This window comes from Rhinolophus hipposideros (assembly GCF_964194185.1).
Source record: "Rhinolophus hipposideros genome assembly, chromosome: 9".
Lineage (NCBI taxonomy): Eukaryota > Metazoa > Chordata > Mammalia > Chiroptera > Rhinolophidae > Rhinolophus > Rhinolophus hipposideros.
Genome location: NC_138055.1, coordinates 18,228,205 through 18,255,818, shown reverse-complemented (window position 1 = coordinate 18,255,818; position 27,614 = coordinate 18,228,205). Strand labels below are relative to the sequence as shown.

Sequence of the window (27,614 nt, the reverse complement as noted above, 5' to 3'; positions counted from 1 at the left end):
TTTCTTGTAATTGCAGTTGAAATTTGATAATTCATAGATAGATGTAAATCTTTTATAGCTGCTTTTCTCCTGTCTTTAATCCTGCATAGAGTCCTGCGTGCTATTTTTTTATGCTATCATGTTTTTCCTGTTTTAATGCTAAGTAGAAATACAAAATAAACCTAAAAGGGGAGGAGCCTTAGAAGGAAAGAAGAATTTTTTTTTGTCTCTTTTTAATTGTTTCAGTGGAATTCACAATATCTTCATAGTGCTTTGACTTGCTAGGCCCTGACAATGGAAATTGTATTAGCAAGATACTCTAGCCATTATAACATTCATAGTTTGGGTTCTGAGGTGTGAAAACACGGCTGTGTGATTTGTTTGTGTGTTTGTCACAGTGAATTTCTTAGAATTTTACTTTGCTTGTGTGGGATATGGGAAGTCCTTACACCTTTCTTTCTTCCTTTCCTTTTTTCTTCCTTTCCTTCTTTCCTTCCTTCCTTCCTTCCTTCCTTCCTTCCTTCCTTCCTTCCTTCCTTCCTTCCTTCCTTCCTTCCTTCTTTCTTTCTTTCTTTCTTTCTTTCTTTCTTTCTTTCTTAATGCCTTTTGTTTTCCAGTATCTGCTTCATATGACAACTGAAATTTGTAAAAAGACTACCTAGTCTGCAGGGAAATTCAGATTTTTTCTTTTTATATTTAAATACACTTTATTTTTTTAAAAGCAGTTCCCAGAAAAATTAAGCAAAAAGCACGGAGAATATCCATATACTCCCTGCCCCACACCCGCAGCCTCCTCCATTATCAACACGCCCCACCAGAGTGGTACATTCTCACTCAATGTCCATATTTTGCATTAGGGATTACTTTCGGTGCTGTACATTCTATGGGTTTTGACAAATGTATAATGTCATGTATCTACCATTATAGAGTCATACAGAATAGTTTCACTGCCATACAATTCCTCTGTATTCTACCTATTTATTCCTCCCTCCCTCCTTCACCCTAGGCAACCATTGATCTGTATCCATAGTTGTGCCTTTTCCAAAATGTCACACAGTATGTTGGAATCATGCAGTATGCAGCCCTTTCAGATTGGCTTCTTTTAGTTAGTAATATGCATTTAAGTTTCCTCCATGTCTTTTCATGGCTTAATGGCTCATTTCTTTTTAGTGCCGAATAATACTTAATTGTCTGGGTTGACCACAGTTTACTTACCTATCCACCAAGAAGGACATCTTGGTTGCTTCTACGTGTTGGCAATTATGAATAAAGCTGTTGTAAAACATCCATGTGCAGGTTTTTGTGTGGACATAACTTTTCAGCTCCTTTGGGTAAGTACCCAGGAGTGAAACTGCTACACTGCGTGGGAAGAGCATAAGCATGTATTTAGTTTTGTAAGAAATCACTAAAATGTCTTCCAAAGTGGCTGGACGAATTTTGCATTCCTACCGGCGATACAGATTTATTTTTGTTAGAGGTTCAAAGGACTTCTCAAAAATTCATAAAAGGAAAAAAATCCATCCCTACAAAGGTTTAGAATGGTCAGTGTATGGCCTAGTTTTACTTTTCCAAAATGTGAGCATGTCATAGTCCTTTAAAATGCTTATTCTGCCTTCTCACAGCTCAAGTAATAGAGTTCAAATTTGGTTGCAGAGAAATGAGGTGAAATTATATTAAAGAAGCAGACTAGATAATCACATCTGTAGCACTGATAATGTAGTTCATTCTCGATTTTCTGCTTGTGGATCAGCAACACTGGCAGAACGGGGGATGCAGGCGTTCTTCTGTCCCCCAGCTGACTTGGCCAGGTGTCAACAATCACTTGGGTGATTAGATGTCCTCCATTTAGCCACACCAAGGGAGGGGGAACTAGTTCTTTAGGTGCTGATGGCTCATAGCAATCAGCTATGAGCAGAGGAGTTTTATTCCAGTTCATTGGATGCATCATATTTTTCTCCCTGTGAGGTGGGGGAGAGGGTGAGGAAATTGGATAACCCTCTGGCTGGTGTGGAGGGTCCATTGTAAGCCTCAGGTCTTGCCAGCCCTCCTCAAGTCACACCCCTTCTTATACGGGTGCCTGTGTGTTGGGTGGGACACTGGGATTCTAAGGAACATCCGCAACCTGTTGGCAGCTCCTATATTAACAGTGAAATTCTGTGCTCAGGAAGACAGGGCTCTTTCCCCTCCAAACTTAAATGCTGGTGAAACATCTCCAAGAAGCCCCTTCTGCCCGAGAGAGTCAACAGCCTTTCCTGTGCCAGGCAATTCAAAGTAGAAAGTATGTTTGGAATGTTTTCTAACCTTAAGATGCCTCACTTAGTTGGGTTACCATCAAAAGCCAGGAGTTTCAGAGGATGAATCTTTGTGGAGTAAATTAATGCTGGTGGGTTTTTATAATCTCAAGGAGAAGGAGAATTTTGAAATTTAAATTTAAAAAATGAACTAATTAGAAATCAGCTCAGAGGGATTTCTAAATTCCTTGAACTGAAGGGTTGGGTTTGTTTTTGTTTTTGTTTTTCCCCCCAATCATATTAAAAACAGTTCCACAAATATACACTGAGCATCTGTATGTACCAGGCATTGTAATAAGCTGAGAGGTTAGAACGATAGGTAGGATAGATAGTCTTTCATCTCTCAGGGAACAGTCTAGTAAGAGAGCCAGACATACAGGGAAGCCCAGTCTTCCTATAACCACGTATTTGAATGTCTCCAGGGAGAGTTTGTTCCCGGGGGATACAATGATGAATAAAACTCAGGACCAGGACTTTCCTGACGGAATCAGATAATGACAGTTACGATACTGTGTGATCAGTGCCATAACTTGGAGTGGTTAACTCTAATAGAGGAGTGAGTAGGGAGTGAGCGTCAGGGAATGTTTTCAAGGAGATGCTTGAGTTGGGTCTTGGAGAATAAGAGTTCAGGAAGAGGAGGGCAGGGATAAGAAATTCTAAGCAACGGAGAAAGCTTGTATCGGAACCCTGAAATTAAACAACTTGGTGAGTTCTGAGTGTGAAGACATAGATGAATGGAGCCTGCAAGGGCGGGGTGGGGGGCTAATGGCAAGAGGAAAGGTGGGAGACCAGTCGTGGGGGCTCTTGTTGTAGGTTAAGGGATGCCCTTCATCCTGCACATGGGAAGAAGCAGAGAAGAACTTCCATTGGGAGAGGACAAGATGGTGTTTTCGTTCAAAAATCCTTAGGTAGCTGCAAAGGATGGGTTGGACAGAGGAGACTCAAGGGAGAGAGACTGCTTCTGAGACTATCACATGAGCCCCGGGGAGAACTGGTGGCTAGACTGGGGCAGTGGGGAGATGTTGGAAGAAAGAAGTGTTCAGGAGGTGAAATGGACAAGATGACTTAAAGTTAAAGACGACCCTGACATTTCTAGGTACCTTAGAAGGTGACCGGAACAGTCTATGTAAGAGTTCAGTAAATGTCGTTTTCTTTGGGCCACAGAGTAGATATTGATGCTCTTAAATGGGAATAAAAGCCAGAGGAAGAACAGATTTGGGAGAAAAAGATATGTTTGATATTGGGTCTAGGATGCTTATTCTTTAAAAAAGTTAGCTGTTTCCTCTTTCCTGGCAATGACAAATAAATTCTTAAGCCTACTTGGTAGATTGGCATGCTGCTGTTAATTGAAAATATTCTAATTGAAAACTATGTCCTTCCAGATGACCACTGGAAAGTAACCTTCATACATTATAGAGGATTGCCATGCTTATTTATTTATTAGGCCTCCTCTCAGGCTGGGCTAATCTGAAACAGGGATGGTATGGTCAGGCTTGGGAGGGTTTCTGTACCTCGCCTTTGAAACAGCTCCCTGGGCGGAAAGAGAAATTGTCTGGATTCCTGGGCTCCTGATACGCTGAAACCGTGTGTTCTATTTGATGCTTCAGAAATCAAGGACCTTGTCAATTTGTTCTCAGGGTCAGCTTGGACCAGAGCAATGTTAACATACAATGTGAATTAAGGATCTAGTAAATCTCCTGATTTGTTAACTAAACACAATTTAACATTTTTGCTTCATATTCAGTTCCAGTTATATGGGGGGGGGGGGATCAGCATGACATTTTTGGTAATTCCTTTTCTAATGGAGAAAGGAGCTGGCATATTGCTTGTAGGTACTCCTTGTCCCTGGATAACATTTTAATGTCTGTTAATGAATGTTACACATTATTTAATATCTGTATAAACTTGAACGTGTGGTACTGCCCTGTGTGCCATATTAAGTGACCCCCAAGATTTCATTCCCCCTCAATAGTCAAGGATGATTGGAACTTTGTGCAAATGTAGAGAACATGGGGACAACTATAAAACATGGATCATGCTGTAAATACTCAAGGAATGTATACTGAGTGTATCATACATTCTGGATACTATTTGGGGCTCTGGGGACACATTGAGAAGCACAAAAGAAATGTTTGTTGTCTGACAGAAAAATACATTACACTGTAGAGGACAAATGTTAAACAGGCAATCAAAGAAATAAAATGCTTACAGATAAAGATAAACGGTATGAGAGGAGTGAAGAGAGTAATGTGCTGGGAAAATGATTGATGGGGTCAAGGAGGCTTTTCTGACGAGGAGCCATGCCAGGAGCTAAGGAAAAGGCTGGGGCAGAGGAAGCCCATACACAGACCCTGGGGTGAGAAGTTACTCTGTGGGTTCAGGAAACAGAAAGAGGGCAATGGTTGGAGGGTATGTCAATATTGTAGAGTTAGGGAGAAATGGCTGCCTTTTTCCAGCCAGTCTTGAAATACTTATTAGAGACTCATAATAGATGTACATATACTGTATATACAGAGGGTGCCAAAAAAGGTATACACATTTTAACAAAGGGAAAAACTATATTAAAATTGTAATACTCAATATATACCGATAACAAGAGATGACAACAAGTCCTGTGTATACATTCTTTTGGCACCCCGGTATATACCCCATCTCATTCACGTGAGGTAGCCATTGTTGTACACATTTCCTGGCTGAGGGAAGTGGGTATCAGACCAGGTCCACACCGCCCGGAGGTCGCACAGCTAGGACTTGACTTAGGGCCTTCTGGCTTTTCCACCACACCGTAACTGCAGACCAGCAGAACTGAAGCACTAAGAATGACTAAGTGCTGAGTCATTGGCTTCCTAGGCTGGCTGTCTTATGGTACCTGTCCTAACAAATTGTGTGGTGGCTTTGATGGGATGTTTGCAATAATTATCAAACGATGATGACAACAGCGGAAATAACTATAACTATACCACATACTATCATAGCGTACAAAAGACTTTACCTTATAGTTTCTCACTTGTTGCTCAGAAGAACCCTCAAAAGTAAGCAGGACAGGTTTTATTATTCTCATTTAGGTGGAAATCACCTGAGGTTGACACAAGGAACTAAGCTGGGATGGGCTCTTCTGAGTCTAATCCAAGGCTCTTTCCTTAAACCACAGAAAGTCATGATTGAAGGAGGATATATACATATATATATACATGGCTCATAAGCTTGTAATCCTTCAGACTTCCACAAAACAAATTTGTACTGCCTTTTGACTAAAGAAGAGGCATAAAACACTGATTCGCTCGTCATGTGTTTATTGAGCAATTATTGTGTGCCAGACCCTGGGAATATTAAAGGATCCCAATTAAATAGGTTAAAACTAAGTTGGCATAGTGTTATTTATCCTATAACACAAGACTAGAAAAAAATTACTGTAGGAATACAGAGGAAGAAGTGACTAAGTACTTTGGGGAGTCTGGGGAAGGCCTCACCAAGAAGATGACAGTAAAACTGGGCCTTGAAGGATGAATAGTAGGGTTTCTCCAGGGAGAAAAACAAGGAAAGTTATTCTAGGGGGAAAAAAAAGATTATCGTGATAAAAGAGTATGGTATCTGTGGGGAATAGTAAGAAATCATGTGTATCCTGAGCATGGGATATATAGGAAGTAACGGTAGGAAATGTGCTGGTAGACTGAAGTCTGATAGCAGAAGGCCTTGAATGCTAGGCTCAGGAGGTGCTGTGTTTGGCCTGACCATCCCAGGTTTGTTAGCAAGGGAATGGTATGACTATATTTGCTGTGTTGTAGAAAGCAAATGCTAATGGCAAGAGGAGGCTGGATTGGAACAGGGGCAAGGTTAGAAGCTACTATAGCAGTTTAGAAGAAAGAACGAGTTCGTAAATTATTTGTAATCCCTAATGATGTGTTGAGGAGAAATGTGGCTGTCACATTAATGAGATTTAAGGACTAATTGGATGCAGAGACATAACAACTGGATCATGAATGCACACACTAGTTTTCCATCTGTACACACACACGTGCTCCATATTTTTGTCTCCCCAGGCTCAGCTCAATTCTCCCTGACTCTTTCCAGCTATTGATTTATTTTTCTATCCTCAAGAAAAAGGAGAAAAAGTTATAGGTCTGTGTTCTTATGGATTCTTTTTGTATGATTTGATCTTTGACGATCCCACAGGATTCTTCTGGCTGAGAAATGCTAAGAGCAAATGAATTTTTGAAGACGTGGATGCTATGACTATATTTATGTGCTACAGATTATTTACTGTTTTGGTATTTGGAACTATTTTTGCATATTTCAGAGCCCACCTACCAAGCACTTTGGGGAAATTATTCTCAGCCAGTGACATCTGGTAGGGGGACATTAACAGAGCAACCTCTTCTCGCTCCATTGTAGGCCTCTCACCAAATGAACACTGAAGGAGATTTAGGTATTAGATAAAGGACTATGTTTTTCTGGAAAATTCTTTCATTCTACTCTTCTCATGAGGATCACTCATCTTGCTTTAAAAATGTAATGTGGGGTCAGAGTTGGGAAAAACAAATCAACAAATACAAATTGCTTGCTCTTTATAAGCATAAAGAGTTCACTTCTGTTGCATACAAGGGTTACATTTAGTCTCTGAGGTGAAATGAGTTTTTTTCTGCTTTAATAAGAACTTGTGTTACTCCTACTTCACCAAAATTCATGCAACACTGTGGGAAGGGTCCCCAAATAATCTCACATGTTCAGTCAAAAACACTTTGGGGGGCTTTGTCCATGTTCAGATCAATATGTTTCCATAGAGAAGAAGCAGCGTTTTGAGGCTGTGCCAGTTTTTCGTATACTGGCATTACTGGCAACCTGGACAAGCTCCTTCAACTGCCAGGGCCCCGGTTACTGCAACGTACATAATAATATGTCCTAGGAGTTCTGTGAAGACTAAAAGGCGTATGGGAAGCCACTCGAATCAAGTCTGGCACAAAGTAAGTTTCAGTAAATATTAGTTCCGTAACAGACTGGCATTTCCCTTAAAGAGATTATCACTTTATTTTCAAAACCATTGATGGCTGAATGTTATTTAAAATTCCTTGATTCTCATACTTCCGTTACAAATTCTGATGTCATAAATGGCATTACATGGTTATTCCCTCTCTTGGTGATCTAGAAAATAGGTGTGTTTTTATTTTTCTCTTCAGGCTGGTTATAGAAAGTAGAACCCAGTTCAGTGTTTCAAGGCCGAGCTTTAAGAATCCTCGTATGTCAGACTTTATAAAGCTCTGTCAGCAAGCCACTCTGAAGCAAATTTCTTCTTTTTAAACAAGTGGCAGGTATAGTTATGTAGTTCAAATGACCTTGTAGTCTTAAAAGGTATTGAATCATGCATGCTGTTGTAGAATTTTAGCCAGATTATTTTGACTATTCAAATGACCATCTAACAGTTATTGAGAACCCATTATACATTAAGTACTGGTGTTATACCAGTGAGCGAGAGACATTCCCTAAAATTGACCCAAGATTAATTAATTTGGATAAATGTTTTGTATTGTACAAAAGTTAATTGGTGCTTATTGCTGTCTGAAATGGACAGTGTTTCTATCATCTTTTGAGGAGGAAGGAGTGGAATAGTCGCCAAACTTCAAAATTAATTACATCTGAGTAAGTGACAGAATACCCATTTTTATTGACCTAATTGTTATATAGATGTGCCATTATTTAATCTACTAATTTGTACTTCTGCATTTTTGTCATTTTCATGCTTCATTATCATCCTATATATTTAAGGTATTGAAGCTGTTCCGTAAACAGTACTAATCTCGAATACTTTGGGAGCTTTAGATAATACTCCCTTATTAAATTATGCTGCCCCATGTTTTTGCAGTGTCAGAAGCTGTTGATGCTGATAAAAGCAAACATTCAGTTAAAAACCGTTTTCGTGTTTTAATTAGGTTTAAATAATTTGGGCATTTGTAGTTTCCAAATGGTTTTGATTATGGAAAACGCTTTATTAGGCTAATTTGGAACTTTGTGTCCACGGTCAAACATCATGGTTTGGTTTTATCTGAGAGACTTTAGAATAGTAGAATATTTTCTGTCTTGGCAAGAATCACAGCGTTGAAATTTTGAAAAAGAAAAAATAAGATTTAAATTTGTCCACGAGACTATAAATTTCTTGAAGGCAGGGCGTGCCACTTTAATCTCTGCACCTCTGACACATAGTACCCTTTAAATGTTTGCTCATTGGAGTTGAACGGGAGGGAATAATTAAACAGAATTTGAGACTTGGGCTCCCAGGTTTTCCTTATTTAATGTATATAGGACTACCCTAGCAAACCACACTTTCTTCATTTAAAAAATTTAACTTTATTATGTTCATCTTTGATGTGGAAGATTTTTATGGCCTCCTGCTGTGACTCATTTGGGTGGTGAGTTAACTGCTTCCTTGGAGACCAGCCCTTCTTTTTAAGCTGTAGTGTTCACACTCCCCAAAGTTAGCTTGCCTCTGGGTAGAGATTGCAGCGAAATGTCCAAATTATAGTTCAACGTCTAGGTATAAACAGAACCAAAATGAACCTTTTCATTTAAACAGAACCTTTTCTGCAGAGATAAAATGGTGACTCAAGGCAATCTCAAGTTATATAAAAGTTCTGAAGTTTCACCGTGGAGTCCAGTTGGATTGGCATTTAACTTTAGGACTCACTCTCCTATCTACTTTAATCATCAACAAACCGTAATTGATTAACATAGGTACTAAGTTTATAGGTTCAATATTAAAATAGAATGGGGGAGAAAGGCCAGCAGGAAAAGTGTAAATTTTTTCACTCATCCTTTAGTCATCACTAAGGGGATTTTGCTCCTTTTCCTCTTCCATTAGTCTCGCTCAGTTTCTCAAAGTTCAGTGTGCAGGTGAATTATTGTACAGGGTGGTTTACCCAAAACCACATAGTCTCTGTCTTATGGGTAATTTAACGGACCTCCAAGGGAAATGTTAGCTATCTTTATAAACTCATCCCTAACAAGTACTCCTGTACATAATATATTGCACAAGAAAATGAATGTAACTGAGAGGCAAATTTCCAGAGAGACCTTTAACCCTTTTCTAGCTAACTTTCTCACTTTTGAAATAGGGAATCTTGTCCCTGGTCATCCCATCCTGCATGTTTGGCATAAAGAAACTCACATCCAAAGTACCATTATTGTACTCATGGTGACCTCTTGGTGCACATTGGCCAGGCTGTCAGGTATGTGAGATGCCATTAGACACCATTTAGGGTGGGTTTCAAGTCTGGTTTCTTGCAGAGATGCTGTGAGATGCTGTCAGGCATATGCTTTTATCCTTAAGTGGCTGGTGTAACTATGGGGCTTTGGATCTTGTTTTTAGTAACAAGCAGATATTATCAGCAATTGAGCGGAGGGTAAAATGCCAGCCCTTCCAAACTTCTGTAGAGGCAGGGGATTGTCCTGTCTCTCTCAGAACGGGCTGTCATCTGCTGCTGCTCCCTTGTCACACTGACACGGCCCCCTGGCTGGGCTGATTGGTTGCTGGCAATAACTGATGTAGAATACTGATATTCTCGCCCGGGCAGTTCCTTCCACTCCAAAGAAGCTCCTCTTCTCGCCTTTCGACCCCAGCCTGCTGCCCAGCCTCCCGGACCGCCCCTGCCTCCCCTGCACCCAGGGGCGGACGAGTCCTGAGCGTGATGCTCTGAGGCTGCTGAAATCCACCAGGCTTCTTTCACTCCAGCTCGTTCTCGGAAGAGTCCTGCTCCAGACTTCTCAGGGTTTTTTACAGCACAAACAACTGCATGCGGGCCGAGGGGAGGCTGAAAAGGACTTGTGTGGTGGTTTTATTGCCTTTCATCACTTTGCTGGCCTCATCTGCAGCCTGCCTGGAGCTTCGCGGTGGATTTCTTTTTGCCTAAGACACCGAGGAAGGATCCCTTCTCCTTCTGTGGACCCTTTCTATTTTTATGGTAAGTGCTTGCCTTGAATGAGGTGCTCTGCTGCAGTGAACAGAACGCTCGCTTGCTCGCTGTCTTTCCAGTGATGCTTAGTGACCTTCTCTCTGCGTTTCTCCCGTTTTGGTGGATCCATGTCAGGGGAGCTCACTAAAATGCCAGGGGTTGTTTGTCTGGATTGTTTGTCCTTTTATTTTTATTTTCCCCCCACAAACCTGAGCTGCTCAGCTGCGATGGAAACATAAGCACTCTCTCTTTGTCCTTGAAGCAGCAGCCAGGGAAATGTGTTCAGGATGGTGAACTGCAGCAGTGTTCAGGGAATCAGTCGGTGAAGGCTGACTGACAAATTTGGGCAAGATGAGGGGCACTGTCTGGGAATCCGGAAGGCTTGGGGCTGGTCAGTCCGCGTAGCAAACTATTCCATCTTTCCGGGTGAAGGAAAGCACATGCATGAGTTATGTCAGAGTCCACTGTGGGCAGTGGCGCTTGAAGCACCTGCAGGTGGGTCCAGAATGGCCCTGGATGTTTAGGGTTTAACAACTTGGCAGTAACATCCCCAGCAGGAGGAATCCTGCACTGGCGGATGGGGTAGACGGCATGACCTCATCACTTCTTTCCCTTTGGAGTCTCAGGGTGCCTGTTCTGCCAACCATATTTTACATCCTCTTCAGAGGGTAGTGGGGCAGTGGTGATGGGAACATCTCTGAGTTGACAACATGATTTCATCCTCCCGCTGGGAGATAAAATGCTTTGAGGCTATTAGAATAGTTAGACTTGTCTAAGAGAAAAAAGAAGGTTTCCAACATGTGTGTTGCCGCATCACCCGTCCAATTGTTTATCCCCGGGCATTACTTGTGGAATAGTGTTCTAATTTTTTACCTGGTCTTCCAAGGCTTCCCTTCAGAGAGCACAGCTTCAAGTTTATTACTGGCTGCCTCTTGAAGCCCAAAGGAAACCCAAGAACATTGAGGTCTGGTTCTGACCTAATGGAACCTGTGATTAAAGGGGTCTGTCTCCACAGGGAGATATTCTTCTTCTTCTTCTTCTTTTTTTGGTAGAAGATGTGTTGAATTACTTTGGTCAATGCAACATTCCAAAGAATAAGTGTCCTACTTGTAATTCTGTTTAGTTATTTTCTAGTCTTGGGCTGGAGTTGGGTTATCTTATTTGATTTTGTGTGAGTTTTCCAATTCTGGTCCATTTCACATTAGGGAAGCTTCCCATTCAATGTAATTCAGCCTCTGATTTATAAGATACTGTACTAATATGTGATTTGGGGGGTTAATAAATGAGAGGACAATGTCGGGTGAAATTTCTGGTCTCTCCTGTTGATTGGGAGTTTGGAATGTAAAGTTCCTTAACTGTGTTTCTTATTCTCACCACTTTTGTTTCCACTGTCTGTGGATTTTTCTTAAAATAGTGGTGATGACATCAGGCATATACTTTTATCCTGCTCCCTGAGTCGTAAGAAGAAACATTTGGTGTTTTGTTTTTTGGTGGAGTATTCTTTCGTATATGAAAGCATACATATCAATATCTACAAATTCTTCTTCATTTAAATGATAGTCCAGTTACAGAGTAAAAGCAGCAGTGGGTAATAGCAAACATTGCAAATCAGGATCCTTGCAGAATGTACTCTCTGAATCCTTAAATAATGTTTGGATTACTTTAAGCGTTGTTTGGATTAGCTATTCCAATTTCTACTCTTTCCTACTTCGATTATAGCTTGTAGCAACATAGTGATTTGACTGGCAGACCTCGCTGCTTCCCTTGATGATTCTTTAATATTTAGTTGTTTACTTTCATCTTGAGTGGTGTTTTCTTACTTTGCTTAATTTTCCCCCTCCATTTGCAAAGATTTTTATCAGGTGCCTGGCAACTGAATGTGAGGCATTCATATTCAAGATGGAAAGAGTTGGAATCAGCTTGGGTGTCATAGAAATAGACGCTGTGTTTCACACTGCAGGCAATTTCAGATGCATTTAGAAAATATTCTTTTAATTAGTAGCAACTTTAGCTATGAGATTAATTCCATAGGCTTTCTTTATTTTGCTGAACAATGTTTACCTATGCAACCAGATTGCATATGTATATATATGTGCATATATGTGAATGTACTGTTTACTTGTGATTATTATGTGTTCATATTTTTAATAGTTGTAGCATACTCATTTAGAGAATAGAAGGAAAATTCCTGAGCTATTAACATATGGCTTAGCACCCTCTAGCTAGCTTTTCTCCTCCTCCTCCTCCTCCTCCTCCTACTCCCCTTCCCCCTTCTCTTCCCACTCCTCCTCCTCCTCCACCTCCTTCTTTTGGTAGGGATTTCCCCACTTCCCACACCCCTCCTCCAGATAACACCTTTGGGAATTTGTTTGAATTGAGAGAGTGCATTCTTCAGCATTTTCCTCGTCTCCCAGCATGGGGTCATGTTAATGCCTTTGCAGGGTCTCTGAAGGCAGCCTAGCAAATTACTGCAAGAAAAATTGACGAAGGCAGTGCTAGTAGAGCCTAGCCTCTTGGTGCGATGAAGTCACCGCCACACTTATGTGTGTGTGTTAATTTAGCTGCTGTGCCTTGCAACTGATTTGGCTTGCACCCCTAGCAAATTGCTGTTATTTGAAATGGGTCTAGAAACACCTAGATTGGTGGAGATGCAATTATTAATTTTTCACATTTCTTAATCACAGCTGTCATCGAAACAGTGCTCTTACACTGTTTCTTTTGGGTGTTGTTTTAATTTGAAACTTGCAGCTTATATTGTGAATCTGTACTCTCCATTTGTATCCTCTTTCTGCTTTCTCTCTTTCCCACTTCTGCTTTATATCTGTTTCTATATGTGAACGTGCATAGATGTGCACATACAAACTCAGACAGTGAAAATTGACGATTAATGAAGAGTTGATTACAGCTTCTCTTTTAGTAACCAAACTCCAGTGTTCAACCTGTTATCATGTAACTGAGAGAAGAAATTGCCCCCATTAATAGGAATATAACCTCATGCTTCTTCTGCAGGCATTCTTGACATTGAAACTATTTTCCATAGTTGATTACCAGGAACAGAAATAGAATCAGTTTTGCATTTTAATTAATGATATTCTGTGTCTGTCTAGGTTGGACTGCCCTTAAATCTTGACATGTTTACTATCTAAAAGGTCTTTGTGTTAAGAGGGGTTGTTTATGGGTGATACAAAGTGAAATCATTTGATTATGTGATATAGCCTTTCTGAGGGAATTGAATGAACAATATCATTAAGTATGTTGGTTGAATTTTTCTGTTGCCTTTTCCAACATAATTAAGTCAATGTAGTCTTTTACCATCTCTCCCTAAGCCTTTTTTACAGAGTAAAATGAGTAATGTACAACTCCCACATAAAGCTGCTTAGAGGGAGGACCATTCTTTAACAGAGATTCAAAACCACGTCTAACACCAGCTATGATGATCTACTTTGAAAGGAATTTGCTATTCAATTGGCAACTCAGACAGATTGTATAAAATAGGAGAAATGCTTCATGAGCTGTGTTGAATCCTGCGTGTTTGAAGTGTGCCTCCTTACTGAATTCATTTAGGACTGTGGTTACTAGATCAGCTTCGCAGCAAAAAAAAAAAAAAATCATATCCTCAGTAGCATAACATAGCTAGACTGTCATAAACGTTTATGTTGCAAGCTATATCTCTTGGGTAGAAGAGGGAGATGGCAGAATTTTGGAGGAGAACCAAATCACAGCCCCCAAATAATGCAAGATGAAAGGGGAAACTTCTTCCTTATATTTAAGCTTTAATTCTCCAGACAAACTGTTGGCTCTCAAGTCTGAAGAGCTACGAGATGGTTAAAAACACACAATGACAGGTTTTGTGGGCCTTTCTCTAATAGAAAAAAATTGACCCTTCATTAGGCATTTGCTTAGTGATCTTTTGGCTTGTGAGAGCCAGCAGTAATGCTCATAGGAAGCAGACATATTGTAATACAGCAGGAATTCACTTACTTACATTTTTCCTGTTGGTCTCCCACTGGGGACCTCCTGTGAGTGTCAGAGAGGGAATGAGTGTCTGTAGATCATCAGAGGTGACAGCCAGTCACAGTGGATGTCTTCAGGACCCCAGGTTCCAGTCCAGCTCCAGCCACTAATTGGCTGTGAGACTCCAACTCATCTTCTACATTGCTCTTCAGCCACATAACCTCAGAAAGCTCCCCCAACTATTAAAAATTGTGAACGGTTATTTTGCCTCTCTATTCTTTTTTTTACTAGAGGGATGGTAATTTCTAGGGCAGTTGACCCATTCTGGAGGAGATGGGCTATACCTTCCCTTGACCCTACAAAGCCCCCAGAACTATGACAGTGACACGAGCATCAGTATTACTCAGAAACGTGTATAATCGTGAACCTTCAGGAACAGGACTTGTGTATATGATGCCTACCTGTTTATCTTGGGACCTCTTGGTATGTCTTTCCTTACCATCAAAAGGGACCTTGAGGAGCATCTCACCTTCCCTCTCACTTCCTGGATAAGAAAGCTGAGGCCCAGGGGAAGTTAAGTGCCTTCCCCAGGGTTAGAGAGACCTGGTTAGCACCTGGGCAAGACCAGTTAGTGCAATGTGCATGGATTTACTCAGACCCCTGTTCCATTCTTGGTGTGGGGCCTTTTCCACGATACACAGCTGACACTTATTGTGTCATTCATTGCTCACAAAACTGCTTTGTGGCATCTAACTCACTGGTGTCCATTATTTCTGGATTCATTTCATGCAGATTATGTGGCTGTACCAGTCCGAGTGAGTCACGTCAAGCAAATGTTTATGGTAATTTGTTCACGCTTGTGTGGAAATGTATTTTTTTTAATTGAAATTTTGCTTTTCTTAAATACATTTCAAGAATTTTACAAACACTATGCTCATTTTTTTTCTCCCTGTGCTTCAACTATTTATTTCTGTTTTGTGGAGGGGATGATGCTTATGGATTGATTCCTTCATCCATTCATTCACCTAATATTTATTGAGCACCTATTGTGTTCACGCTAATGCCAAATGGCTTAAATCAGTAGTGAGACAGCTGGACGTGGCTGTTGCTCTCAGGGAGTTCAGAATCTAGTTATGCTTCATGGAGTTTATCATCTTTTGATTCTCAGCCAGGGGTCTGCTTACTGTTTCACATGATTTCTCAAGGAATCTGGTTGAAAAACAGTTTGCTTGGAAAGTTCTTGCCTGGGATTCTTCTGCAGAGAAGTTTCTTTCATAAAAAGGTACCTTTGCTGTCATTGTACCACATATCTTCCAGTTCTCCAACATAGTATTTTTAGCTTCTGATTTTTTTTTTTACCTGACTGAATAAAAGAGGTTAATTAGCTAAACTTGTTTGTACTATTATTGTGAATCACAACACGACAGTTTGATTCTTTGGCCAAAGTAACCTGTTTCCTGGAATCCTAAATGGATAGTCTGGATAGCACAGTGTCCATGGAACAAACTGCAGGTTAAAGACAAAACTCCTTGGCCTCTCATATCAGGTCCATAATAATGTACAGCCCTTGCTTTCTTGTTCTGTAGCTCCCCAGGAATGTTCCAGAATAATCAAACCATTTGCAGTGCTCAGAAATATGCAGCTCTCAATTTTCTTAGTGTGTTTGCACACTGTTCCCTCTGCTGGGAATGTCCTTCTTCTTTTTTCAGTCTAACTTCTAGGGCAAGCTCAAATATCATCTTCCATGGAAGCTTTTGGACACTTGCCACTTTTGTATGACCCTTACTGTGCAAAGCTGAGCTAGGTAGACCATGTATGTCCTCTTCTACAAAGAACTCATAGGACTTTATTGAGTATATTGTCATTATTTTTCTGTTTGGCTCTCTCTCTCCCAAAGAGACGTTTTGTTCTTTGAGGGCAGGAACTATCTTTTAATCTCTATACCCAAGGACCTAATTCAGTGACTGCTACAGCAAATACCCAATAATCCTTGAACAAATGAATTGGGAATCACTATGTACAACCTATGGTGCTGATATTTGTGACTGTTCTATATGGAGAACTCAATTTTTCAAAACAATGTGACTATATGAATTTTAGTGAGAAGGATAGAGATTGGCAGCCATCCTGATGTCATTCATTAGAAATTCTATGTCACATCCCAGAAAATGTCTTTGCCTCCAAAAGAGTTTCAATAAAGTATACGACAAGAATTTATTAAGTGTCTTCTATAAGCAAAGCATTATGTTAGGTCCCCAGGAATGAATGAAAGATTGAAGAAAAAAAAAAGTAGCAGCATAATTTCTGTCCTCCAAAAGGCCACAAACTTGGAGGGATTTGTTCCATGTATAAATGACCTGGTGACAAGGCAGACTGTTATAAAGAGGGTTTCTAGTAGGCTGTAGACTTGCAGTAAGGCAGGGGGTAGAAAGGGCGTCCCAGAAAGAGAAACTGGCTTGAGCAAGAACCTACAGCAGATCTGATGGTGTGTCGGTTGGGGGGGGGGGCGGGGGGGAGTGGAACATGCAGGGGAAGATGAGGAACCTTGGGAGAGGGGAGATGGGAATCTTATCAGAAGATCTGATGGCAGTCTATTTCTACAAGTTGGAAGATAATTAATATGGTCTAGAAAAAGCCACATGGAAATTTGTTTGGAATCTCTCCTCAGGCTTAATTAAATCAAAAGTCTGTATTCAGTAGGGAAGGAGGACAGTTGCTCCCCAAGGAACCACATAAGTTTGTTTCTCACTCATCCCTTTGGCCCTTGAGGGTATACTTTGGCATTCAAAGTCATCACAAGGAAGTGAAGCCCGGAAATCTAACTTAAATCAATCAGTTTAGACCTAGAGAGAGATTGAGGTCACTGAATTGCCTGTTAATATGCTGTCCAGAGGGTAAAGAACCCCAAGGCCCTTTGGTGCTTTATTACTAATAACTTATTATGTTTCTTTGGCAATTAACTTTATTCTGTTTACAAGGAATATAATCATTTTATAAAACAGTGGGAATATGTATACATCAACTAGTGTCCTGTAGGTGAAAAGTGTCTTAGAATTTTCCATTTGTAATGGTTCAGTTCATCCCTAAAGTACAATTTCTGCTGTGCCTCTTCCCTCCTTTTTTTTTTTCTAAAGGAATCAAAAAACATATTTCTTAGGGAGTGGTAAGTTAAGTTTTGTGCATCTGAGAATTGGATTTGATCAGATGATTCTCCCTTTTGAAAGTAACCTCAAAAGATTGAGAAGGTTCAAGGAAAATCTCTAGATATCTTGACCAGAGCATGAAAACAAATAAGTTTTGTTTATGGAGCAAAAGATGAGACAGGAAAGAAGCTTCCTTCATTCACTCACTCACTCAACAAGTACTTACTGAGTAGTTACTGTGCTCCAGGCACAGTTCTAGGCACTGGAGAAGCAACAATGAAGCAAGACAGCCTCTTCCCTTCAAGGAGTTAACATTCTGGCAGGACGAGGAGGAAGCTACAGGCAAACACCTTAACAAATATAAAGCGTGTCACATGGCAAAAAGCACTATGGAGGGAAAGAAAATGAAGCATGTTTTTGCTACTGTTATCTTCACATTTTGGTTTCCTTTCGATTTATTTCACTTATGCAGTATGTTTAAATTATCTTCTCTTCGTTATTGTTTTCAGCTTACTGTTTTTGTATTTACTTTCTGACTAGTAGATCATAAACCACAATCTTGAGGGTCCCCCCCACAGATAAGTTCAGCTGTGGAAACAATTGGAAGTACTATGACCAAAAATAAAAAATCAGGCATTTAGTACTTGAATTGACTTAAAGGAAAGATACTGTGGACTTCAAAGCTCATGAGTATTTTTCTCAAGGGCAAAGGTGTCAGAATTTTGATGAAGAACATGGGAAGAAATGGATCTGTTCCTGTGTGAGGGGAGCAGATTGGGGTGTCCTCCTGGGAAATCCGGTAGCTCGTGTAGAGAGATTCTGGCCCTGGGAGGAGACAGGAATGGTTGACGTCCCCAGTGAGCACAGCTCATTAAAAGGTAAGAATGAACTAGAAAGTGAACACACAAGGAATTTAGCAAGGAATTTCAATTTGGGAGGCAGGGAGGGGAAGGGAGAGAGGATGAAGCCTGTGAGACATATGTATATCAATGAGCAATGAGCAGCGTTTACCAAAACAGGTTCTGCTTAATGTAGAACATCTGGTGAGTTGGTTAATGGAAATGGTGCCTTGAAACAAAAAGCATTATTTATGGATTTCCCCCATTTCCCACTCTCTATTCTGTGTGATCTTTAATTCAGTATCAGTGTTTCATTCTACTCCAGCAAGCTTTCCGTCTTGCTTCTAAAAGAATTAGGATTTACAGGTAGAGACCCTGGGCTCTGGGGCAGACAGTTCCCATCCTGCCTCTGCCACTTACTCACCTTTGGACCTTGGGCAGGTTACTTAGTCTCTACGGGTCATTGTCCTCAAATGTAAAAATGGGTATAACTAACAGTCTATACCTCATAGAGTTGCTGTGGGTGTTAAATGAGATAGTACGTGGAAAGTGCTCAGTGTGGTCCCTTCAAGATGGTTACACTACACAACGGTTACACAACTTTCATCATCACTTTGTCTTCCTGGTGTCAGAAGTTTGGAGAAGTTCTCATATGCACGTGTGTATTTACCTGCTTAGCAGGATTTTAATAACTAAGATCATACTTTCTTCTTCATGTTTCTGAGTAATGATTTTATGATGAAGCTTTCTGGAGGAATCTCACAGTTTTTCTTATTCTCTTAAATGCTTGTTGTAATTTGGGATTCAATTGGATTATAAATCTGAATGACAGTGATGTATGAACAGGGGAATTGAAGGACCACGTGGCAACGGGGTCATGGGAATGATCACATGGGAGTGACCACTTCCTACTAGACACAGGAAGTAGCTTTCTGGCAGGAAAAGAGAAAATTGAGCAAGATAGCAGCAAATGTGATTAAGTCCCTTTGACTGTTGCTATTTGAGAGGGGTTAGGGATGATTGCTCCTCAGATCATGTGTGTTCTAGGCTGTACTGTATAGATTTGTAGTTTCCTGGAGAGAATAGCCATGGAGATGGGATTGGTAGTGTGGTCCACGAGAAGTGGTTATGTGCCAGTAAGTTTGTAGGAAGATTTCTGAAAGTAGAATGGCTGGGTCATGGGGCATGTGAGTTTAAGATTTTGATAACTCTTATGAAATAGCCATTGATAGAAGTGTTGCCAATTTACACTCCCACCAGCCATAAAGGGGACTGCCTGTGTCCTCACCCCTACACCCACTCACATTTTGATCTTTGCTAATCCGCTAGGTGAAAGGTGCTATCTCAGTTCAATTTGAGCATCTTTTCATGTCTTTACTGTGTATTTTCCTCTTCTGTGAACAATCTCTTCAGGCCCTTTGCAAGCTCACTTGTAAAATTTGAGTTTGGGCCTTCTTGGTTTTTAGGAGCTCTCTATAGGTTAAAGAAATTAACATTTCCTTGTGATTTTCCCCCACATATTTCCCCCTATTCTGTCATTTGTTGTTTGATATTATATATGACATTTTGAGCATAAGAACTTTTTATGTAGTTAAAGTTGTCATATGTTTCCTTTGTAGTTTCTGGATTTTGTGTAATAATCCCCAAAGCCTAACCCACTCTGGGAACATGGAAACTGATTCTTCCACAATTTTATATTTTGTATTTTTATGGTTCTATTTTTGTAAATGTCTCTGGTTCATACTTATTTTGGTGCAGTAATGAAATAGGAATTTAATTTTCCCACAGGAACTACCCAGTTCTCTCCAAACATTTCTTGAACAGTGTGTCTTTCCCTTGCCTGTGATGTGGTAATTCCTGATGAAAGATGATGATTAGTTGGATCAGGGTGAAAGGTGGCATGAAAGGGTAGCATCATCTATTCAGTCCCCTTATGCAGTTAGAACTATTTTTGGAGAGTTTGCTGTTTTGTTGACTCAGTTTGTTGACTAGCTCCACACTATGTTAATTTCTCTAGTTTTATGTGTTTCACTATCTGGTATGGTCAGTCTTCTCTTATTATTCTTTTTTCTGTTCCAGGATTTTCCTGGAGCTTCTTACATGCTTATTTTTCTCAATGAACTTTAGAAATTGCCTGCTTAAAAAAAATCATGTTTTAGGGGAGGGTTAAATTAAATTCATAGATTAATCTAGATAGAATTTTTTATGCAATTGAGCCAAACTGTCCCCAAACAGGATATATGTTCCTATTTATTCAAATCTTCTTTTATGACTATCAGTAGTGTTTTAAAATATTCTTCATATGGTCCTGGTAATATTTTTGTCTTTGAATAGTTTGAAACGATTTTATGATAGGTCCTTGTCTAATCTTCAGATTTGCAGGAGTATTGAGGGATGAGAAGAAAATGGGAATGTTCTTTAGGTACCATAGAATGAATAAATTTCCTGGGGGAAAATATTGAAAATTTGTATTGGTAGATGTGATTGACTTATTTTTTTTCTTTTATCACTCCTTTAAAACCCCATATTTTGAATTGTTGATCTAACTATAAAAACATTTGTTTTTAAATTTGTAATTGAATTTAATAAATGTTCTTAACACTCCCAAATTCAGAGCACCAGTTGCTCAGATCCTTTTGCAAAGTGTTCTGTAACATTTTATTATTAATTAATGTGTTTAGTATTATTTAAACTCAGGAGGCATTTAATGAGCATTTATATACGAGGTCTGACAGTCAAGTTTGCGAACATGTTCCAAAGATGTTGCTAACCTTTTTTGATATCAGAGGGATTATTCATTATGAATTTGTACCAGCTGGACAAACAGTTAACCAAGTTTACTATTTGGAAGTGCTGAAAAGTCTGTGTGAAAATTTTAGACGACCTGAACATTTCTCCACCAGTTCATGGTTCTTGCATCATGACAATTTTCCAGCTCACATGGCATTGTCTGTGAGGGAGTTTTTAGCCAGTAAACCAATAACTGTATTGGCACACCCTCCCTGCTCACCTGATCTGGCCCCCAATGACTTCTTTCCTTTTCCAAAGATGAAGGAAATATGGAAAGGAAGACACTTTGATGACATCCATGACATCAAGGGTAATATGACAGTTCTGGTGGCCATTCCAGAAAAAGAGTTCCAAAATTGCTTTGAAGGGTAGATTAGGCACTGGCATCAGTGCATAGCTTCCCAAGGGGAGTACTTCCAAGGTGACCATAGTGATATTCAGCAATGAGGTACGTAGCACTTTTTCTAGGATGAGTTCACAAACTTAATTGTCAGACCTCATAGACCAACCATTAAGAATATGAATGCTAATAAGATGCTTTCATTAAGAGGTTTGCTGTTCACTGGAGGCTGACCTGAAAACAAATCATTATAATAAAATAATGTGCTGTTTTTGTAAACATAGGCAAGGTAGAGTTGGATGATGGAGGGCAGGGTTTAAGGCTATCCTAAGGCAATCAGAGACAACTTCACTGAGGAGGTAGAGTCTGAACTGAGACCATTAAATGAGTTGCTGCCAGGTAGACAAAGCAGGGGCGGCTGCTCCAGACGGAAATTAGCAAGTGCAAAGACCCTGGGGCAAAATTAAGCTACAAGTCAATGGAGCTAAGGTAGGAGATGAGACTCCATCAGTAGGCAAGTGGCAGATCTCAAAAGGCTTAATATGATAGGCACAGCAGGTTTTGCTATATTCTGTAGGCACTGAAGAAATTTTTGAGCAGGAGAGAGACAAGGTCAGATTGTAGCTGACATCACTGTGGTAGCCTTATGCAGTACAAATAAGAAGGGTGTGTGCCTACAATGAGGAATACTGGTATGGAGATTATAACAGTGGGCACAGTGAGAGATTATTTTCATTACACATGAGGAATGACAAAGGGACCTTGTGTAAGATTCTTTCATTCAACAATTACTTATAATCACCTGGAGGCCAGGCTTCGTTCTAGGATCCAGGCATATAGCAGTCTATAAGACAGACATGCTCCCTGCTCCCAAAGAGATTACATTGAAGCAGGAGGAGACTGGCAAGGAAATTAGCAGGTAAGCTGATATGACGGGCAATTTAAGTGCAACAAAGCCGAATGCAGGGGCAAGAGACAGTGGCCTGGAGTAGGCTGGCCAGAGCAGACCTCTCAGCAAGGTGGTAGTTGAGCAGAGACCTGAGGTTGGCAGTTAGGGAGGATACAAGCCAGGGGATATATGGTAAAGTGTGCCCAGGCAGAGGGAATAGCCGTTGCAAAGACTCTGAGAAGGGCCTGTGCTAAGTGTGATTAAGAAATAGCAAGGAGGCCAGGAACGCTAGAGCAATGTAACAGAGAAGGAGGCTGGGAGCCAGAGGTCATGGTAGGTATTAGATTTTGCTCAGAGTGAGATGGGTATTTTGAGTACTGGAGTGCCATGATTTGACTGGCAGCCTTGAAAGGATCTCGCTTACTACTGTGTGGGGAACAGATCACAAGGAGTCAGGGTGGAAACAGATCAGTGAGGAGGCTGGTACAGAAATTCAGAAGAGAGGTGATGATGGACCAGGGTGGTGGCATTAGAGGTGGTGAGGGGTGGTAGGGTTGTGGGTCTGTCTCCCAGTTTGAGCTGAAAGGATGCAGGAAGATGTGCCTCAGAAGTAAAATGGGCAAGTATAGATTAGGTAGGTGCTGCTAAGGAAATATACTGTATCTTAAAGGGAGATGAGGAAAGAATAGTTAGGGAGGGTGACTTCAGCAAGAGCAGTCACTGTGGCCGGTGTGGTGAGTGTGCCATCATGAACTCTTGCAGGGTTACCTTCCATGCATCTGTGTACTTGTACACCACACTGGAATGTGTGAAATGATTCAATAGAGAATTCTGAGGATTTCCTTACTCTGGGATCCTGCATTATATTGGGGTTAACTGGAAGTATATAAATGGTATCTACTTTCCTGAACAATAAAATTGATAGAGACTACCCTTGAGAATTTTCAGCAAATAGTAATTAAGACCCTGATCATATAAGAAATTGACAATCCATTGGGATTGACATGGGAAAGGAACAATGTGAGGGCACAGAAAAGGACCCCCAGGTCATGGATCTCGGGAGTGTGGGAAACATGAATTAAATGTGGCTGAAAATTATAAATTGCCTAATATTTTCTCCAAGTGTTTTTGGCTAAAAGAGAGTTCTTTCTAAAGCCTAGGTACTTTTTTTCCATTAGCAAATGTTATAAAATGTTCCAGAGAGTTGAGTCAAGGCTAATTCTCTTATATCTGCAAGTTATCTTTGACTAATACAGGGCCATCAGTTCCCAATAGTAACTCTGTTTCTATAAATCATGTGGTGTGTTATGTCATGAAACTGAAAATGCATTCATGAGAGTTTTTATGGATCTCAGCCAGGTACCCTTTTGTCAGACCCTGCCTGTTGAAGGATTTTAGGCTGGCTATAAGAAATTGGATTTCCCCTGAAAAATTGAGGATGAAAACCATGCCCAAAGCTGAACTGCCCTCGTCACGGGGGACTGGGTAAGTTTCCATGGTACAGGACAAGTGGAGATCAGGACTGGACAGGAGTGGAGACGGCTCCCTTGGCCATACTAAGGAAGTGATATAGTGTGACATATTATTATTCTCCAGTTAACTGTCCTGACAGTAAAGCATGCAGTCTTCATTGAGTTGGGTGGGTTCATTCTTTCTTGAATTAACCTGTTGTCATCATAAGTCACAAAATTGAAGAACTCTTCAGTTATATTTTACCAGAGTGATGGATGAGAAGGAATCCTTTAAACCATGGCAGTCAATATGAAACCTTTCTTTTGTTACCCCCATCGGTGGCATTAACTGGCCCTTGTTTTTATAACCTTCTAGAGATGTATGTCATAGTGTTAATGATACACAATATATGTTTGTATATGTGTGTGTGTACACATACACACACACTCATACACACACACAAGGGTGCCAATAAATGTATACACATTTTAAGAAAGGGAAACTGTATTAAAATTGTAATACTCAGTATATACCGATAACAAAAGATAAATACAAGTCAAGTTTGACTTCTGCAATTACAAGAGGTGCTCAAACTGGTTCCCATCAGTGTCTAGATACTTCTGATTACGATGAACTATTGCTTGAGCAACGTTGACCGAAGTGTCCACTTCATTTTTTGGCAACCCCGGTATGTGTGTGTGTGTGTGTGTGTGTGTGTATATATGCATATATGTATGCATGCACGTATGTATGTCTGCATGTGTTTGTGTGTATATGTCATACACACACATGCAGACATACATACGTACACGCATACATATATGCATATGTAACTCCTCTCCCCCATAGGCTGTAGTAGTCTTTTTGAATCATGAACCATTATTTTCCTTTTAATTAATTCTTTTTTTTTAATTTATTGGGGTGACAATTGTTAATGAAATTACATAATTTCAGGTGTACAATTCTGTATTACATCATCTATCAATCCCATTGTGTGTTCACCACCCAGAGTCAGTTCTCCTTCCATCACCATATATTTGATCTTAATTAATTCTTTATATCTAGCTTAGTGTCTGGCACAAAGTAGGAACTCAAAAAATGATTGCTGATCAAAACCTAGAAAAACACTTTGTTGTTGTTGTTATTGTTCTGTTGTTGTTTTTCTCTTGATTAAAGACTCCTGTACTCTGTTCAGTTTTGGATTACTTTTGGAGATCCTAATGTTTGTACCATGTGTTCTAGGTAACTTTGTTTTATGTGACAGTCTATAGCATATTCATGACTCCAAGTATAAAAAATAGGCAATATTTTAAAGGAAAGTAGCTCTGTAGTGGATGTGGAAGGAACATAGACATAGAAGGAGCAAGATATTGGATATGGAATTCATATGTATATTACCTCTTACCAGGAGGCATTTAGGGTGCTCATAAGAGTACACAGTATTTGACATAGTAAAAGTAGATCAAAGTGAGGAAGAAACGGTGGGAACAAAATGGAACCAGGAATACAATTAAATTGCATGACTAAGCATAAGGATACAGGCACCACAACTTGGACTATCAGCTTTCTATCAGCCACGGGGAAGGGGAAACACTTGCAGGAGTAAAGAGAAACCGGTTGCTCAGGATGATTGTAACTACTCTTGACACCAGCATTAGATAAGAATTTCTCCCAGGGAATCCCCATAAAGAGTGCACTGTGTCTAATCATTACATTGTTTTGTGCACCTAAAACTAAAAAAAAAATAAATAAATAAATAATAAAAAAAATACAAAAAACCCCTGTTGACTTGACCATCGTTATTTAGGTGTCTACATTTCCACCAAAGAGGTTGGGACCCAGATGTTTTTAATAATTCACTGTCAATATGTTTAAAATGAAGTTTTGCTGAGGTCATTTGCCCTGTCTTAAAAAAAAAAAAAAGAGTGCACTGTGTTTTGTTATACAAATCATCAAGTTTTGTAAGGTCGATTCTCCTAAAACACTTTTATGTTAATAGTATTGCTTCAAAGCAAAATTTTGTAATGTTCGTTTACAACTGCAAGGTTCTGTTTAGGTCCCCCGCTGTCTGCTGATCTGGTTTGGCGATATGAAGAGCAGATGAACTTCTTGTCCTTCAAGCAGTCTTCTCTCTGTATAGTTTTTCTCAACTGAGGTTTTGAGAATTACTCATTGGCATTGAACTTGAAGTGGCATTACTCCCAGACTCATAAAGCCCAGAGTACAGCTATTCTGTGTGGCCAGTTAAGGAGAGGCTTGGTGCCCTGACCGAGTGCCAAATGAAAGCTGTGGTTAGCATCCTTCAGAGTGAGCTGAATTGTTAACAAACAGATTTGCCTGAATAGCAGGCTGCTCTCCTTATTTCCAAGGGCAGCATAGAGGTAACCAAGCAAATGGACCAAGATTATACATAGAAGATTCTTTACTGCTCAAATGGGTGGTCCACTCCAGGAGCCTTTAAACAGGTATTCTTGGGATATATCCAAACACTTAGCAAAGTATGGATGGTTTTGAGGGCATCAGTTCCCGAAATCTGAACTATATGCTTAGTCTCGTGTCTCACCTCCTCCTTCACAATTACTTTTTCCCGTTTCAGCAAAGAAAAGCATCTCTTTCATGTATCCCAAATATTACTGTGGTGTCTTGTGCAGGAATATAGAATCCGCTGGGTACTGAACAGAGCAGCAATTTGAAATACTTTCTTGCCAAATAAGTATGGTAGTGTGAGCAATAAAAGCCTTTCCAACATAACCATATGCTATACCAGAATAAAAGTTTTGTGGGTAAGTGGACTGAATGTAAGAGTTAAAGGAAAAAAAAAAACATATAAATTTTCCAACTGATAAGAAGGAGCTTGCACTTGATCATGTGTTTTTAAAATGGATAATGGTGTTTATATTAGTTAGGGTTCTCTAGAGAAACAGAATTAATAACATGTATATACACATGTACACATATTTTACACACATGTATGAGCATGCATACACGGGGTGGAGGGAGAGAGATTAAGAGATTATAAAGAACTGGCTCTCATGCGTTACAGAAGGTGAGAAGTCCCAGGATCTCCAGTCAGAAAGCTAGAGACCCAGGAGAGCCAATGTTTCAACTGAGTCCAATGGAAAAAAAAATGTCCCAGCTCAAGGCAGTCAGGAAGGAAGGAACAGAAATATTTTGTATATACAATTAATATGCATGATTTAGCTAGCGATCTGAAATAGTCATTAATATAGTACCATGAGCGTTTAACATACAACATTCAATTTAGCAAAACTCATGGTATTTCACTTACTATACTGCCACTTGCTTTATTTGGATTACATTTGTTGCAATTTTTTTATGTCTGTTTTCATGTACTTGAAAGTGGAAATACAGTGAATATAAATGATAATTCTGATTTTATCTAGACTACAATTCAGATTTACTACTGTTAAAATATTTTAGACATTGTTGTTAATACGACTTTTTAGCAGATAACATTATGTATATGTGTGTGTATTTTTGCCAGGCAACAGAAAAGTACTTTGATGAAAAAAATTGAATGTCAATACAAAATTGTAAACAACTAAAAATTTGGCACTAAAAATTTAAATATTACAGTAAGCAATTTAAATATTACAGTAAGCAATATTTTTAATTGTTTATGCAACTTTAAGAAAATATTTGTATTCCAAAATAACCATTTTTATAAATGAAAATAATTGTATTAAGTTCATGGATTGGTGACAAGTGTATAGCACAGATCTTACAGATTGGCAGATGGCATCTGTGGATGATCAGAGAAATGTTTAAGATTTTTAAAGAGAATGAAGTTGATATTTTAAATCTCTGTAATTCAGCATTCTTTCTTTGTCTTCACAAAGCATTTAAAAATATAAAAATGTCATAGCATGAACTACATGGCATAATACTATTTCATTAATTTATTGATTTATTTAAAAATATTTACGCCGGCCCGGTGGCGCAGGCGGTTAGAGCTCCATGCTCCTAACTCCGAAGG

The 27,614-nt window shown here is 39.7% G+C and overlaps 1 protein-coding gene across 1 annotated transcript in view; it reads left to right on the top strand.

Moving 5' to 3' along the window:
* Nucleotides 1-9,837: 9,837 nt before the first annotated feature.
* Nucleotides 9,838-27,614, top strand: part of ANO4 (anoctamin 4) — a 300,178-nt gene continuing 282,401 nt past the window's right edge. The window contains exon 1 of the mRNA XM_081061537.1: nucleotides 9,838-10,219. The gene's annotated coding sequence lies outside the window, so the exon portion shown is untranslated. The remainder of the gene's footprint in view (nucleotides 10,220-27,614) is intronic.